The 15,242-nt window shown below is 42.7% G+C and overlaps 1 protein-coding gene across 1 annotated transcript in view; it reads left to right on the top strand.

Moving 5' to 3' along the window:
* The window catches only part of SETD4 (SET domain containing 4), a 366,008-nt gene extending 356,011 nt beyond the window's left edge, over positions 1-9,997 (top strand). The window contains exon 16 of the transcript XR_004349708.1: positions 9,939-9,997. The gene's annotated coding sequence lies outside the window, so the exon portion shown is untranslated. The remainder of the gene's footprint in view (positions 1-9,938) is intronic.
* The last annotated feature ends 5,245 nt before the right edge of the window (positions 9,998-15,242 follow it).

The following is a 15,242-nucleotide window of genomic DNA, read 5'->3' as shown; positions in this document are numbered from 1 at the left end:
TCTAGGGTGATACATCACCCTAGATGATGAGTTCCTGTTGGGGACTCATTCCACAATGAAGAAGTGTGATGCATTGATGGGGAGTAAGGAGAGCTGGGATAGGTCTGTGACTCAAGACATCAGGGTCTGCTTGGGAAGGATTCATAACAAGTGTGACTTTTTTCAGTCTAACTTGAAGTTCAAGGTTAACTTGAAGTTCACGTTTAACTTGAATAGTAATTGTAAAAAGTTACTGAAGTAATAAAAGAGAACAAAAGGACTTATGTGACAAGCAATAGATCCTGGTGTGTCCCCCCCACCCCCTCTCCCCATCCTGCCCCTCCCCCTCTCTGAGGGCTTTACCTTTAACTGCTTCTGTTTTGGGTTACTTTTGATGGTCAAGCCCATATCTCTAAATAATACACCATGCCACTTGTTGTTATCCCCCCTTGCCCACCTTTCCTCCCTGTCCAATTAAAGCTATATTACTACTTTTTCCTCTCTTGCTACTACGGAAACTTCCTCTTTAGATGAATGAAAATAAAACTGAATCCCAACCTTATCTCATTTATAAAGGTGACTCCAGATAAATTAGAAACCTAAACGTCAACCTATTCTATAAAAATAATAGAAGAAAATACAGGAGACTATCTGACTTAGGGGTAGGAGAAGACTTCTTAAGCCAGACCTCCACATCACAACCAAATGTAAAAACTTAGTAGATTTTATTACATCAAACTTAAGAATCCAGTTCATTGTAGAATCTCATAGAGACATCGTTATTAGTCAGATGGCAGGTTAGAAGAAGATATTTGCGGCGTCTAAAACTGGAAGGCTTATGCAGGATAATTAAGGAATTCCTACATGTTAGCATGAAAAAGTCAAAGGAACCAAGAATAATGGATATAATAAATCAGTTCAGAGGAGGGGAGAACTGAACAGCTGACAAGTATATGAATAAACATGTCAATTCATTAGGAAGCAGAGAAATGAAAGTTCAAAGAACAATGAGAGACACAGCCAGCTGGCAAGATTGGGCAGTCGAGTGGTGCAGTTGCATGTTGGTGCTCCAGGAGCAGACAGTGAGACAGAGTTTACCAGGGATCAGCACCTGAGACAGGAGGAGGGAGGATGCAGTATTGGGCAGAAGAAGTTGAGATGTGATGCACGCAGGGCAAAGCCTTGGCCGATCAGCCAGGGCCTCTGGAGCGGAAATTACCCTTCAGTGTTGCTGACATTTGGCTGAAATAGCTGGCCTGGGAAGGTAAGAACTGCAGCCAAGTCTTTATCTATATGTGGCCTTGGTCATATAATCAATCCCAAGAGGCTAGAGACCACATGTTCCACAACGGAGATGGACCCTGTGGGAGCTGACAGCTGGAGGCTGACTGTGGACCACACTCCCTCCATCCTTGAAGAGGGATCTGAGCCGCACAGCTCTGCATCTGTCATAGGCATGGTGTGTGTGTGTGTGTGTGTGTGTGTGTGTGAGTGTCTGTGTGTGTTTGTACTGTAACTCTTCAACTATTTTTCATACTGAAGACTTATGAGGCCACTTTTAAAAGCAGTAGTCAGTCATTAGGTTAAGTAGGTGTGTTTCTTCTATTCCAGAAATTCCACTTCTGGTGATACACATCAGAGAAATTCTCCTAAGGGTCTATGAGTGGACATGCAAAAGAATATCCATTGCAACAGTGTCTGTGCTGGAGTTGAACACATCTGAAGTGTTTGTCACTTGGGAAATGTGTAAATAAATCAAGGAATATTATCCAGATGCCAAACTACGCATAAACACATCAGAATGAATAGACTTTAAAAACTTAGTGCCGAGTAAAGAAAGTAAAAACGCAATGTCAACTTTAGCACATTACCATTTATATAAATGGAAACTTTGTAATTCTCAAGGGTACATACAGACTCAAGAATACTAGTCAAATACAATGGGGTGACTGCCCATGGTGGGAGAGAAAGATGGTCATGAGAATGGGAATGAAAGGCAATCAGTCAATCAACCATACTTCATCACAAACTGACGATCAGAGTGTGCCACTAAATGATGCCATGCCATTACCTAGGAGTATGATGCAGTTAGTTCTGTGCATCTGAAGCTCCAAGGGGTAAACTAAAGAAAAAAATAGTGAATTTTTCCTGGCCTCGGGTGTGCGCCTGCATCTGCCACTAATGCTGGGGCAGTCTGGTCACTAGCGTCATCACCTGGCTGCTCTTCGTCACAACTCTAGGCCACTTCAGCTCGTTGGCCTGTTCACCATGGAGTCTCATGGGAACTTCTGGATCTTTCTGTGCCTTGCTGCTTAGGCCATGGAGATCTGGGGTGAGAACTACTTCAGAGGCTCCAGACCCCACTCTGCCATTTCTGTTCTAGTGAGACTACCTCATGTTGCCTTTGGGCATCCCACAAAGTGGTCTTCTCCCAGAATTCCAAATAGGAATTGAAGCATGAAACTCTCTTTTTTGGGGTTCCCCTAAAACTAACTGGCATTTGTATTATCTTATCTCTCCTACCTCAAGGCCATTTGAGTAGGGGCTGGGCTTATTTGGGATCTGGGCAGCACCTTAACTCTGGCCTCGTTCCCTGGGAATCCCTCCAAGCTTCTCTTGGCAAATCTGGAACAAGCACGTTTATCTTTCAGGTGTAATAGGAGCTACCATCCTTCTTGGTTTTTTTGCGCTCTTTGTCTTTTACTCTTCCTGGTGCCCCCCAGCTAGAGGACCTTCTAGAATGAACCTGTTCAGGAATGTTGCAAGAGTTCTATTTGCATTTAAAGGTAATACATGAGTACTGAGACAAGTTTGAAAGTACTATAGTAAAGAACAAGAAGAAAATAAACAGATACATAATATCTCAACGTCTGAAAGACCATTGTCAAAATTTAGGGGCAGTTGTCTTTTAGTCTTCATTCTGAGAACCTTATTTATATACTTTCTGGGAACCTTATTTGTATACTTGAAAGTGTAGTATATATGACATAGCATATATGTAATGTGCCATAAGCATTTTTTCCACGGCTAGAAGGTACTTTATTAAATCATGCCCCTCCTGTTAGAAAATCAGTTGGCTCCATTGTTTTTGGCCATTAAGAGCTACAGAGTGATGGACATTCTTGATCACAATGCCTTTTCTGCATTCCAGATTATTTCCTTAGACTGAGAAGTAAAATTATTGGGTCAAAGGGTATAAACATTGTTAAGGCTTTTTATCTATTTTACTAACTTACTTTCCTGAAAGGTTAAGTCAGTTTATCTGAATATGTATAAGGTTTCCACGCAGATAGGACCATTTTACCCATCCTCGCTAGCATTTGCCAAACAGCTTAGTGGTTACATGAAAGGATTATGAAAATGGTGAACTTGAAAGACTCCAGAATTAAGAAGTAAAAGTGTCCAAGTCATAACAGATTTATCTCTCCCTAAGTTTATTATTTTGGGGACTGTGACACTGTCAGAAGATTGACAGTCCTCTCGATTCCATTTGTTCTGTAGCTGTGCCTTGGTGACCAGCCAGCTTGGCAGTAAGTTGGCAATGTTTAATAAGATTGTCTTCCATGATTGAAACAAATGACTCTGTTTTTGTCATCAGAAATGGAACCTTCATGCATTTGTTTTAGTAATACAGGATCTGACATCATTAATAATCTGGGCTCGTGACTTGCGCTTGTTGAATACAATAGATGAATGAAAAATTTAATTTTTTAGTAGATCATAAAAGATGTGCCAATAGGTCAAAAATAATTTAGGCAGAGTACCTCTGATGCACGAGACAGTCCATTGTCTCTACTTTTTTATTAGGCTGGCATGTACGTGCTGCTGTCTTTCTTCGTGAATCCTCTCAATGCCATAGTGTCGTATTCAAAGACTTGCCTTAGTTGGTCTTATCTCTCCAGCTTTCTCTTCCATTACCCTCCACCATGGCCTTGTTTGGCCAACCAAATCAATCTGTGTAATGTCCCCTGAGGATGAATTTGTGAATCCCACCTTCATGTTTTTCTCTCTGCTGTACCTCCCGTGAGGGATACCCTTTCCTCACGGGCAATCTGTGTAATTCCTCTCTCTTTCCAAGACCTCATTTAAGACTCACTCTCTGGTTTCATTTCTCAGATTGCTCCTTCAAACCTAGCACTGACATCTTGAGTTTACAACACTTGGATTCTCCTCTGATTCAGTTCTGTGTGGCTTCTCCAGGACCTTATCTATACTTGGCATTGAACAGATAATCAACTTCAGCGGGTTAGAGACCATGAGTTGAATCCTTTGCCTTTTGATCCCCACCAATCAGTAATGTCTGAACTTAACAGCGTCATTTAAGATGTGTCTTCAACCTTGACTTCTCCAGTGTGTGCTTGAGAGGGCATGCTGTATTTGTGCCTGTCCGAGGCAAAGTAACACCTAGCCCAGAAGCATTTACCCAGGGACTGTTTAAAAAAATGCCCAATTCTGCTTTTGTTCACAAGGGAGAGGAAACTTCAGCGGCTCCCTTGTGTGCTCTTTGCCATGGCTCCTTTGTCCAGGGACCTGGAGAGATTCCCCAGTGTTGCAGCGAGTTCCCCTGGAGCCATGCAGCCCAGAAATGATGCTGGGGATGGCGCTGGGGCCAGGGAAGAGCCAGGAGGACAGGAGATGGCTGGCAAGCCATTGATTTTTGCTCAAAAGGAAGACTCTGGAAAATGTATTGAAGAGTCACCTTTGCCTGTCGCTCCTGAAGAACATGTATTTCACAGTGTCAGGGTGAAAACGTAATTCAATAATTGTGAGTAATTATGGCAGAAAGGTGATCAAATGACGTCACTGTGCCTCCTTTCATTACCCATGGGTGAAACTTATTGGCCCCTCAGAATTTTATTTTTTTCTGAAATGTACCATGGAGTTCCACTGTCTCTGCAGGTTCAAGAACACTAAAAAAAAAAAAAAAAAAAAGTCCTATGAATTTTTCTGTTTTTTCTCTTGTAGGATTGTTGTTGGGTACAACACAACATATCTGTAAAGGGAACACATTCCTCTCAGGTTGCAGTATCAGAAATGCAGTCTCTCCTCCCCACTTTTAATAAAATTTTAGGGCACTGTGATCCTTGTAAGTAATTCCCTATTTCCTTTGGCCACTAGGAAGCTTAGACCAAAATTTCAGACCCCTGCTAACAACTGCAGAGGACTGCTGGTTTGCATGTCTCTGCTTTTTCTTGCTTTCAGATGTACCATTTTTGCTGCCAATGATATGCTCAGTTCTTTATATTTTACCCTTTTTGATTATATTTAGTTATTTTTAAATTAAACTTGTTATTCTGAGATAAGTGTAGATGCACATGCAGTTGTAAGAAAGAATACAGAGAGATCCAGGCTACTCTTTACCCAGTTTCCCCCAGTGAGAACATCTTCTTCAACTATTGTAAAATATTACAGGCAGGAAATTGACATTGGTGCAATCCACTAGCCTTATTCAGATTGGCCCTTTTTTTTTTTTTATAAGCTTCTCCAAATCATTTGTAGAAAGGGAGAGAATATAAATTAACAAATATCAACATTTATTCAATAATTAAATATAGAGAGGGTTCTTATGATATACCTAATAACTTTTTATTTTAAAGATAAAAGCTTTTTTAGTTTTGGAATAAAAATATATATTGACCCCCAGCCACCAAGATCTAAAGATGGACCCTCTAATAATATCTTTGTCTAAACAGAACGGTGGTCATGACCTTAGTTAGACCTTCTGTCCATCAACTGAGAACCCACACTTGGGTGGGAGAAGCTTGGACTAGACCTTTCTCCTTCCATTCTACCTCCCTGAGGCCAGCATATGCTCTTTGTAATATTAGTAGGAGTTAATTTGTTTGTAATTAAGAGTCCAGATGCAACCTAGCAATCTAATACAAATGAAACTATAAATTTGCTTTGAAGGACTTAGGCATTTGTTTGGAAGTGAAATTGTGTGTGGTTAAAATCTGTTGGCATGAACACTCTGCAAATCAAGCAATGAAAAAGAAAGTTTATTTTGTGATCTTATGATCTTGTGCATTTTTCAAGACTCCATTGGTTACCTATCTATGAGCCATTCCTTTCTTCTTCCTAAATGTATTCTAGAAATACTCTCAGGGAAGGTGAGTTTCAGGAATAGACCATGATTGGTTCAAGGCAAACTTAATAATTCCATTTCCTTTTGCTAGTGAGAAGTTTAGGGGTGGGTCTGTTCTTCAGTTCTGCCCAAGAAAGCACAAGGGCAAGTGATTCTAGGGACAATTTTGCTCCCCGATTAAAAAAAAAGATGCAGCAAATATCTAGAAATCAATGTGATGCATCATATTAATAAACTGAAGAATAAAAATTATATGGTCATCTCAATAGATGCGGAAAAAAGTTTTTGACAAAATTCAACGTCCATTTATGATAAAAAAATCTCTAGAAAGTGGGCATAGAGGGAACACCAGTGTTGTCTGCCGGCTGGTGGGTGAGGCTTGTCCTGAGGCTAGAGCAAGCTCCCTGGTGGGAGGGGCCAAGGATTGGGGTCTGGTGCCCGCCCACTAGTGGGTGGAGCTGGGTCCTGGGGTGTCTGGATGCAGGGCACTGGAGGTCCCGGGTCTAGTGCTTATGCACTGGGGTGTGGGGCCAGGTTCTGGGCCCTCTAATGGGCAGGGCTGTGTCCAGGGATGTCTGTGAGTTCTCTCTTCTGGTGGGTGGGGCCGTGTCCCTGCCCAGTTAGTTACTTGGCCTGAGGTGTCACAGGTCTCACAGGCTGTTGGGCAGGGATGGGGCTGGGTTCTGAGGCTAACAAGCTAGAGGGAGGATTCCAAAATGATGCTTGCCAGCAGCAGTATCCACGTGGCAGAAAGAGCTCCCCAGAACTGCTGCTGCCTGTGTCTGTGTCCACAGGGTGAGCTCCAGTTGCCTCTTGCCTCTCTGGGAGACTCTCTGAGATCAGCAGATGGGTCTGACCCAGGCTCCTTTCAAATTACTGCTTCTGCCCTGGATCCTGGAGTGTGAGGTTTTGTGTGTGCCCTTTAAGAGAGGAGTCTCCATTTCCCGCAGCCCTCTGGGACTCCTGAAAGCAAGCCCCGCTGGCCTTCAAAGCCAAATGTTCTGGGGAGCCCGATATGGGGCTCAGACCCTTCACTTCTTTTGGGGGAACCTCTGCAATGTAATTATTCTCCTGTTTGTGGGTTACCCACCTGGGAGTATGGGATTTGACTATACTGTGACTCTGCCCCTCCTCCCTGTCTTGTTGTGGTTCTTTCTTTATATCTTTAGTTGTAGAAGATCTTTTCTAGTGGGCTCGAGTCTTTTTCACCAATGGTTGTTTTATAAGTAGTTGTGATTTTGGTGTACCTGTGAGAGGAGGTGAGCTTGTGGTCTTTCTACTTCACTATCTTGGCTGATCTCTGTTGGCACATTTAGTTTTAAAAGTTGGGATTCTCATACAGAAGTGTCCTGCAGATATGGTGGCCATATTTATTTCAATATTTCAAAAGATTCTCAATATTAAGTGTGCCAGCTCTTGTCTTTATAAGCTATAGAAATATCACAACATCCCCAGGGTTTTGATTCCAATTTTTCTTTCCCTCTGATTGTTAGTTGCAGGAGATAGTGGTGCAAATTCCTTCATAAGTCATGAGACCTGGGTTAGGAGACCATGGTGGCTGTGCTGAATAGGCTGTTTTATCCCAAATTTGCCTGATCACAGACTTACCTTAGGGGGCCTGTTAAACTTGCATATCCCCACACCCATTGCAGATTTGGGTTTAGAGATTTTTTAAAGTCCCCCCACTCCCACTTCCTGTAAGTTTTATGATCAGGCAAGGTTGGGAAACACTGCCATAGATGAGGAGATCCTGGCAACTAGGGAGAAGATGGAGATCCTATATGAGCAGTTTAATCAACAACAACAAAAAGAGTTGAGGTATTGAAGTACTTGAGCTCCCCGAGAAGGAAAATCTGGCGAAGCCGTAGAGGATCCAGGTGCAATTCTTAGAGGATGCCATGTCAACGGGAGGAGCAGAGGAGGGGAGAAGAGGGGCTCATGGAGTGACCACAGAGAAGACATAACTTTCAGCACACCTACCATCTAATTTCTATCTTTATATTTTATTTTTTATAAGGTATATATATTTAAATTCAATAAATACAGCTAGATTATTCTCCAAAATGGTGGTACCAGTGATGTAGAAATGTTCCATCTTTACCAACACATGATATTAGCCATTTTTTATTTTTGCCATTCTGATGTGATGGTATAAAGTAGCACCTCACTGTTGTAATTTACATTTATTTGATTTCTATGAGTTTGAGCATTTCTTCATATACTTAAAAAAAAATTAAGTTCAGCTATATCATTATTTTCTTTAAATTAATGATCACTACTATTATTTGGCCACTTCATTTATACTGGACACTGGGCTAAGCATTTTTGTCATTTGATCTTCCCAACTTTGCGAGGTGGTATTACCATTCCCATGCAACAGATAAGTAAACGAAGGCTCAGAGAGGTTAGGTAATTTGCACAAAGTCACCCAGCTGAAGCTTGGATGAACTGGACAGAAGCTAGGTCAGTCTAACCCCAAAGATGATCATTTTAAGCATTGCCACTGCTATTTAAAGTGAACACTGTTTTTTCTATCAAGCCTGTTCCTGTTTCCTTGGGACCAGAGAGGTTACCCATAGTTGAGAGACCAGTAATTTTAATGTCGGATCTTTATGTTTGAGTGTTACTGAATGGCTGAGTGACTGCTGGCAAGTCAGATAAGGTCTCCATTCAGGAGTTTACCCGGCTGTAAGCCAATGAAGACAAGGCTGATCTCTGGAGACACTGAGGGAAGAAATTCTGGAAACCACTTTGGAAAAAAGATGCTCAATAAAGAATGCTATTAAACACAGCAAGCAGAGTTAAGTGATATGGAAAGAAATGAAAACCTTTTACAGTTCGAGAGGAATAGATAGACGTAAATAGTGCTATTGAAACATGTGTCAGGAGGGGAAGTAATTAAAGAAACGGGGACTTGGGGAACCCTGGGATGGAACTCTGCGCTTAGGGTGTCCTTGACTGGCATTTGTGGGGCCATACATGCAAAGCACGTGGTTATAGACCTGAAGCTGGGTGGAAGGGGAAGGAGGAGATGAAGGAATTTCAAGACTGTTGTGCATCCCCAGCTCTACAAGAGCAAGAGCAAGGGACAGAGTGGGGTCAGAGGCTGATGACGAAGGGCCAAGAGAATACATCCATCAGGGATGCTTGAGTACCAGGAATGTGCTCTGATGGAATCGAACCTTCCTCACATCGGTCTGTGGCAGAGGCTGAACCTCACCCTCTGAGGGGTGGGAGGCAGCTATGAGATGAGCTGCTGAAAATATAAGGGATGCCCAATGTGTAATCATGTAGGCAAGAGCAAACTGTAGGGACTTAGAAAAAAAGATAATCTTAAGAATCTGAAAAAGAATAGATACATGTATATATATAACTGAATCACTTTGATGTACACCTGAAACTAACACAACACTGTTAATCAACTATACTCCATATAGTTAAAAAAAAGTTTATTTGGAAAAATAAAATAAACAGACCAACAAAAAAGAAGATAATCTTCACAGAGATGGGTCCTCAGGGCACAAAGGACAGAGGGGTCCACAGTAGCCTTGACTCACAGAGGCATTTCTTCTCAGCCCCGTTATCGAGCCATGAGGGGAGGAAATGAATGGGCTTCTTACAGTCCTGGGGTCAGCATGTCACTGGGGCTGCATTAGGAAAATTTCCCAGTTAGAGGACTCTGGTGTCTCCCAGGCTGAGAAACGAAAGATTCTTTTCAAAAGCAGATTATCAAAATTAGGTACGTTTACCAATGTTCAAAACCATAGGCAGTAAAAGTCACTGATTCAGTGTTAGACAGAGGCCTGGACTCAACACAGGGTGGGGGGATGACTCACTCCTGGACTAAGAGTTTACTTTCCCTTGGGTGAGGCAGGCACTGGGCCGGACCTGAGGGTTCCCAGGAGAAAGGAAGATTCTCTGACTTCGCTTGGCTTAAAGCAACCACCTCATAAGGTAAGATTTGACCCAAGATGACCAAGATCAGGAGCATGGGCAAGGGTCCCCAACTCACACTGGGGTGGGTGGGGGGCAAGGGGGTTCCACGTTTTGTGGAGGAGTGTGAGTCCCAGTGACCCCACCAGCTGGGCACCGCTGGGGAAATCCCTCATCGAGTCTCTCCCTTCCCTCCTGAGAAGGAAAGGTGATAAACTCTGGCTCCTGCTGGTCACATGCAGCAAGTGTGCTTTCCCCTCCCGTCTATCAGTGAGAGCATTTTCCAGAAGACCATTATCTGGCGATATAGGATGGATGGCATCTCTGTATCAAGAGAAAGGAAAATATTTGTTTAAAGGCGATTTTTTTCTTTTGCCTCTTTTCCCAACATCTGGCCTCTTTTGGCTCTTATTTGCTAAGCAGTTGCAAAGATTTCATAAAGGGGGAAAAGAAAGCTCCATCTCGTTCTCACGGCAGGTCGGAGGGTCTAGGTATAGGCAGTCCTCGCTTTGCTTGGTAGTGTGAGACCATAAAAATATAAGCCAGAGCTAGGCAAAGCAGCCTTAATAATCAAAGACAAAAATCACACAGAGAAAGGAAAGCGTCAATATTCCAGAAGGAAGTTTTGAGATATATTTGGCTAAGAAATCACAGCATAAAGCAAATCACTTACATTTAATTGGTCTGGCAGCCCATTCATGTTTGTTTCGCATATAAAAAGTCCTTTGTTATGGTGCACGGATGAGAAAATCTGGGTCTTGGACTCAATGTGTGTGATTGCTGGAGGACCACCTCCGCTAAGAGAATAAGAGTTGGTTGAATTCCTTTTGTTGTAATTGGCGTAGCTCGGTTGGTGATACTGTAATAGAGGCAGATGGTGAAGAGGTTCTTCAGCATTCAGGTAGCCCTTTGCATTAAGAAAGCTTGTCTGTCTGTAGAGGAGGAGAAGGGGAAAGAGAGAGAGAGATAGAGGGAAGGAGAGGGAGAGAGGGAGAGACAGAAAGAGAGAGAGAAGGAGAGAGATAGAGGGAGAGAGGGAGAGTGAGAGAGGAAAGGAGAGTGAGAGTGAGAGAAGAAGGAGAAGATGATGTAGGTAGGGACAGGAACAAATGTGAAGGGAAGGGAAATCTGGCGGTTCAGAGAGGGACGCTTAGAGAGTGACCAGCTCCTTTGTGAGCTTGTTTTAGAAAAAGAACACATGTTGGCTAAAGACTGAAGGATTTCTGGGATTGGCTGGACTGGTACTTCTCTTAGGACTTAAGATTTTCCATTCTTGGCCTGTTGTTTCTCCAAGATTCTGTTGGTTGCAGGAAGGATTGGTGAGGCATTTAGCAGGAAGTTGGCACCTCCCTTGGGCCTGAAGGGATAGGGAAGGAAAGGTGTACGTGGGGGAGAGAGACTCCTGAAGGGGTCGTGGCTACAGGTAGAGGAGTGCCGCCATTGCAGTATGGCGGCACAGAAGGAATAAATACCCTGCACAGAAACCTCCGTGGCACTCAGGCTAAGAGAAAGCTGCGTTTTCAGTTGTATTTTGCTATATTTAAAAAAGAGTGTCTTGGGTCAGGTCCATAGTGGTAGTCACGTGGTTTTTAAGACATATGTAATTTATAAATCTGTTCTTGGTTTTAAAATAAACAAACAAGCAAATGTCTCAGCTATTCTTTCTAGAAGCTCGTCACATTTTCCCTTTCTATAGATGGCTGCCTTGGACAACTACAAGCCATGGAAAGCCTTAGGAGATGTTTACATTCTCAGGCTGCTTATATCTCACTATCATTTAGTGCAGTCTCTTCACAAACAGAAAAAAAAATATTGATCTCTTCCTTCAAAGTCATACATTTTAATATAGTTTAGCATACCAAGTTGTCAGGGTTTGATCTCTTGGGTCATAGTTCAAACTCCTTCTAATCCTATTTTCCATATTTCTAAATTTCTTGGGCAGTTTCAAGCACAAGCCAATCAGTGTCAATAAAAAAATGTAACAGGGTTATACTTTGTGCAGAGCCTGATGGATTTTGGATGGTCTCTCTGATACCATGAAGGTGTTTGTTTTTGTTATTTCACTAGGTATTTCTTATCCTTACCTCCTAAGAGGATATAAGTGAGTACAAATTGTTCTAAGTCCTTGTTAGCTTTTGAGGTAAAGAGGTACCTCCTTACCCAGAAGAAACTGAATGTATGTGGTGGATGGGGGCTAGGGGATGATTAATTTTATGTGTCAACTGGCTAGACCGTGGTGACCAGTGGTTTGGTTAAACCCTAATCTAGATGTTTCTGTGAATGCATTTTTTAGATATGATTAACATCTACAATCAGTTGATTTTAATAAACCATATTATCTTCCATAGTGTGGATGGGCTTCACTCAATCATTTGAAAGCTTTAAGAGTAAAGACTGAGGTTCCCCAAAGGAGAAGCAATTCTGCCTCTAGGGCAATGTAGAAATTCTGCCTGAGTTTCCATCTGTCAGACTCAAGACTACAGCATAAATTCCTAACTGATCTCCAGTCTGCCAGCTTGCCCTATGGATTTTAGACTTCCTAGTCTTTATTTTATTTTAATTAAAAAAGTTTTTTATTGGAGTCTAGTTGATTTACTAATGTTGTATTAGTTTCAGGTGGACGGCAAAGTGAATCAGTTATGCATATTCAAATATCCACTCTTTTTTTTTTTTTTTAGAATCTTTTCCCATATAGGCCATTACAGAGTATTGAGTAGAGTTCCCTGTGTTATACAGTCGGTCCTTATTAGTTATCTATTTTATATATAGTAGTGTCTATATGTCATTTCCAATCTCCCAATTGACTTCCTAGTTTTTATAATCGTAAAAGCCCAATTCCTTAAATACCCTATTCGTTCTGTTTCTCTGGAGAAATATGACTGATTCAAGGAGGGGAGGGATTCGGGGATCGAGGCCAACCATCAGAGAGATCTGTCTGTCCAGTGACCACAGTGCCAAGCATAACTGTCCTGAGGATGGTGTGGCTACTGCAGTCAGGCTTAGGATGAGGGATGGAATCAAGGAGGTTTTCCTCATCAGACTCCTGGCAGGAAATAGATTGTGTACTACAGGGGTTCGTTGAAGAGACAATGTCAGAGGTCAAGGGGTAAAGGAATCAGCAAGGTGGTAGACCCAAGGGTGAGCATCAGTGGGAATCTGTTAGTTCCCTTTGGCTGAAACAGAGCAGAGGTAGGAATTGAGATCTATGGGAGTTGCCTCCCCGATGCAGGTTGGGGCCATGGGCAGAGAAATGCAGCCATTGGCAAAACTGAGGGTTGGCAGAGAGGGTGTAGAAGAAATAAGTGCCTGGTCTTTCCCTCCTCCAACCCCAGTCTTCTGCCAAGGCTCCCATTGTCAGAACCCTACCAGAAGCCACAAGGTAGGGAAGCTCACTAGAAAAGTTCATAGGCCCAGCCCCCTGGGACACTGAACAAAAAAGAGAAGCCCAGAGAATGGGACATGGCGGTGGACAAAAAGAAAATAATAAGGTCGCATGGGAATCTATCTCTGCAGAACTCATAATAACCTATTCACTTTCAATAAATCATAAGCTCGATCTTATTAACTGAAGAAAAGAGAATAGGTTATCTTTGGGTGATGCAGGTATTCTATTCAGCAAAGCAGTAGAGGGATGCCAGTACATAACCTGTGATATGGGGAAGAGGACCCTTAGCCTCCCTGGGGCTAAGATGACCTTAATTCTCAGCCACTTGGGGCAGGGGCTCCTTGACTTAAATCCTGTCCTCTTTTCTCTTCTCCCACCCGTCACCTAAATAACCAAGCCCCCGGTTCCTGCCCGGAGCCACAGAGCAGCACAGCATGAACAATTTCAGAGTTATGCCCCGGGATAGAGGTTTATCACCAGTGGATCACCTCATTAATAACTACTCCGTTTTCTATGATAAGACAAGGGTTCAGCCTCTAAAGCGAGCATTTGATTATCTGCGTATCCTTCCTAAGTAATAGCATTCAAGGACATGGGAGTAATATATAATGCTAACTTCCCTTGACTTGTTTTAAAGCAGTAGAAATCGTGGCTCTTGAATTTAAATGTTTGTTTAATTTATACTGAACACTGTGCCCTTAGTGGAGTTTTTACAATCCCCTGCAATTTTATTGATTTTGTATTAAGGCCCAGCACACCATCTCTGTGCATATGAACAAGTTCTTGAGTCAGGAGATGTTGGGTACTTATTGAGGACTTAATGCTAGGAAGTGTGCTAAATCCTGGTTACGCAGAGGTCAGAATAGTCCGTTTTCTGGACTTACACAGATGGGCCAGGGAGACCAACATGCAAATGGTGGTAGCAGCGAGGTAAGAGCAGTGATAGGGGCATCCAGAGAGGAGAGGCATCATTCCTAACTGGAGACCTAGCAAGATGATGCAGAGGAGGAAACACTTCAAGATTCTAAGTCTTAAAGGAAGACTTAGAGTTAGCTCCATGTTTGCGGTTGGGGGGAACCCAGGGGAGTGGCATTCTTGGATGGAGAGGGTAACCAGCTTGGAAGAGCAGAGGGTTTGTGAGTGGGGTGGGGGGACTGATCAGTTGGATCTGGTACCAATGTTATAGTCTGGACCTTATCATGAGTTCAAGGAGGGATCCCAATGCCTTCCAAGGAGGGAAGAGGCATGATAGGATTTTAATTGTATGAAGAAAAAAATCCGTGTAGAAGTGTGTAGAGGTGGACGGAGGCTGGGTTGGAAGGTGCTGGGGCAAGACTGAAGAACTTTTAGAACTAGGCTAACGGGGAGACTGTTACATCTGTTACGCTGTTACATCAAATCCAGCAAGAAATGATAAAAGTCTGAACTAAAGCCATGGTTGGGGCATGGGAGGAGAGATAGAGTATGAAGAGGTTTCTGAGATGTGATAACAGAACTTTGCCAGAAGCGTTCTGTTATCCAACTTGGTTGGCAACACAGATAATCACCAATACAAATGATGAAAGAGGAGAGGAGGCTTGTGTGTGGAGAAGAGGTCAGTTTGGTGGAGCAGCCTGTAGGGCGTCCAATGGGGGTGTCTGGATGTGGGAGGACACAGACCTGCAGGTCAGGAGCAAGAGATGGAAAGGATTTAGTAGTTAACACTAGCAGGGGGAAGAGGCCACTAGGAACAACTGCAGAGGATGAGAAAATAAGAGAATCAGAGATGAACCTACTATTCCCTGTACTTTTATGAATGTTTGAAATAACTCATCATTTAAAAAAAATTCAAATTAAGGAAAAAGAACAGATGGAGGAAGA

The sequence above is a fragment of the Phocoena sinus genome, chromosome 4, assembly GCF_008692025.1.
Source record: "Phocoena sinus isolate mPhoSin1 chromosome 4, mPhoSin1.pri, whole genome shotgun sequence".
In the NCBI taxonomy this organism is placed as follows: Eukaryota; Metazoa; Chordata; class Mammalia; order Artiodactyla; family Phocoenidae; genus Phocoena; species Phocoena sinus.
This window is presented reverse-complemented; position numbering and strand designations above follow the sequence as displayed.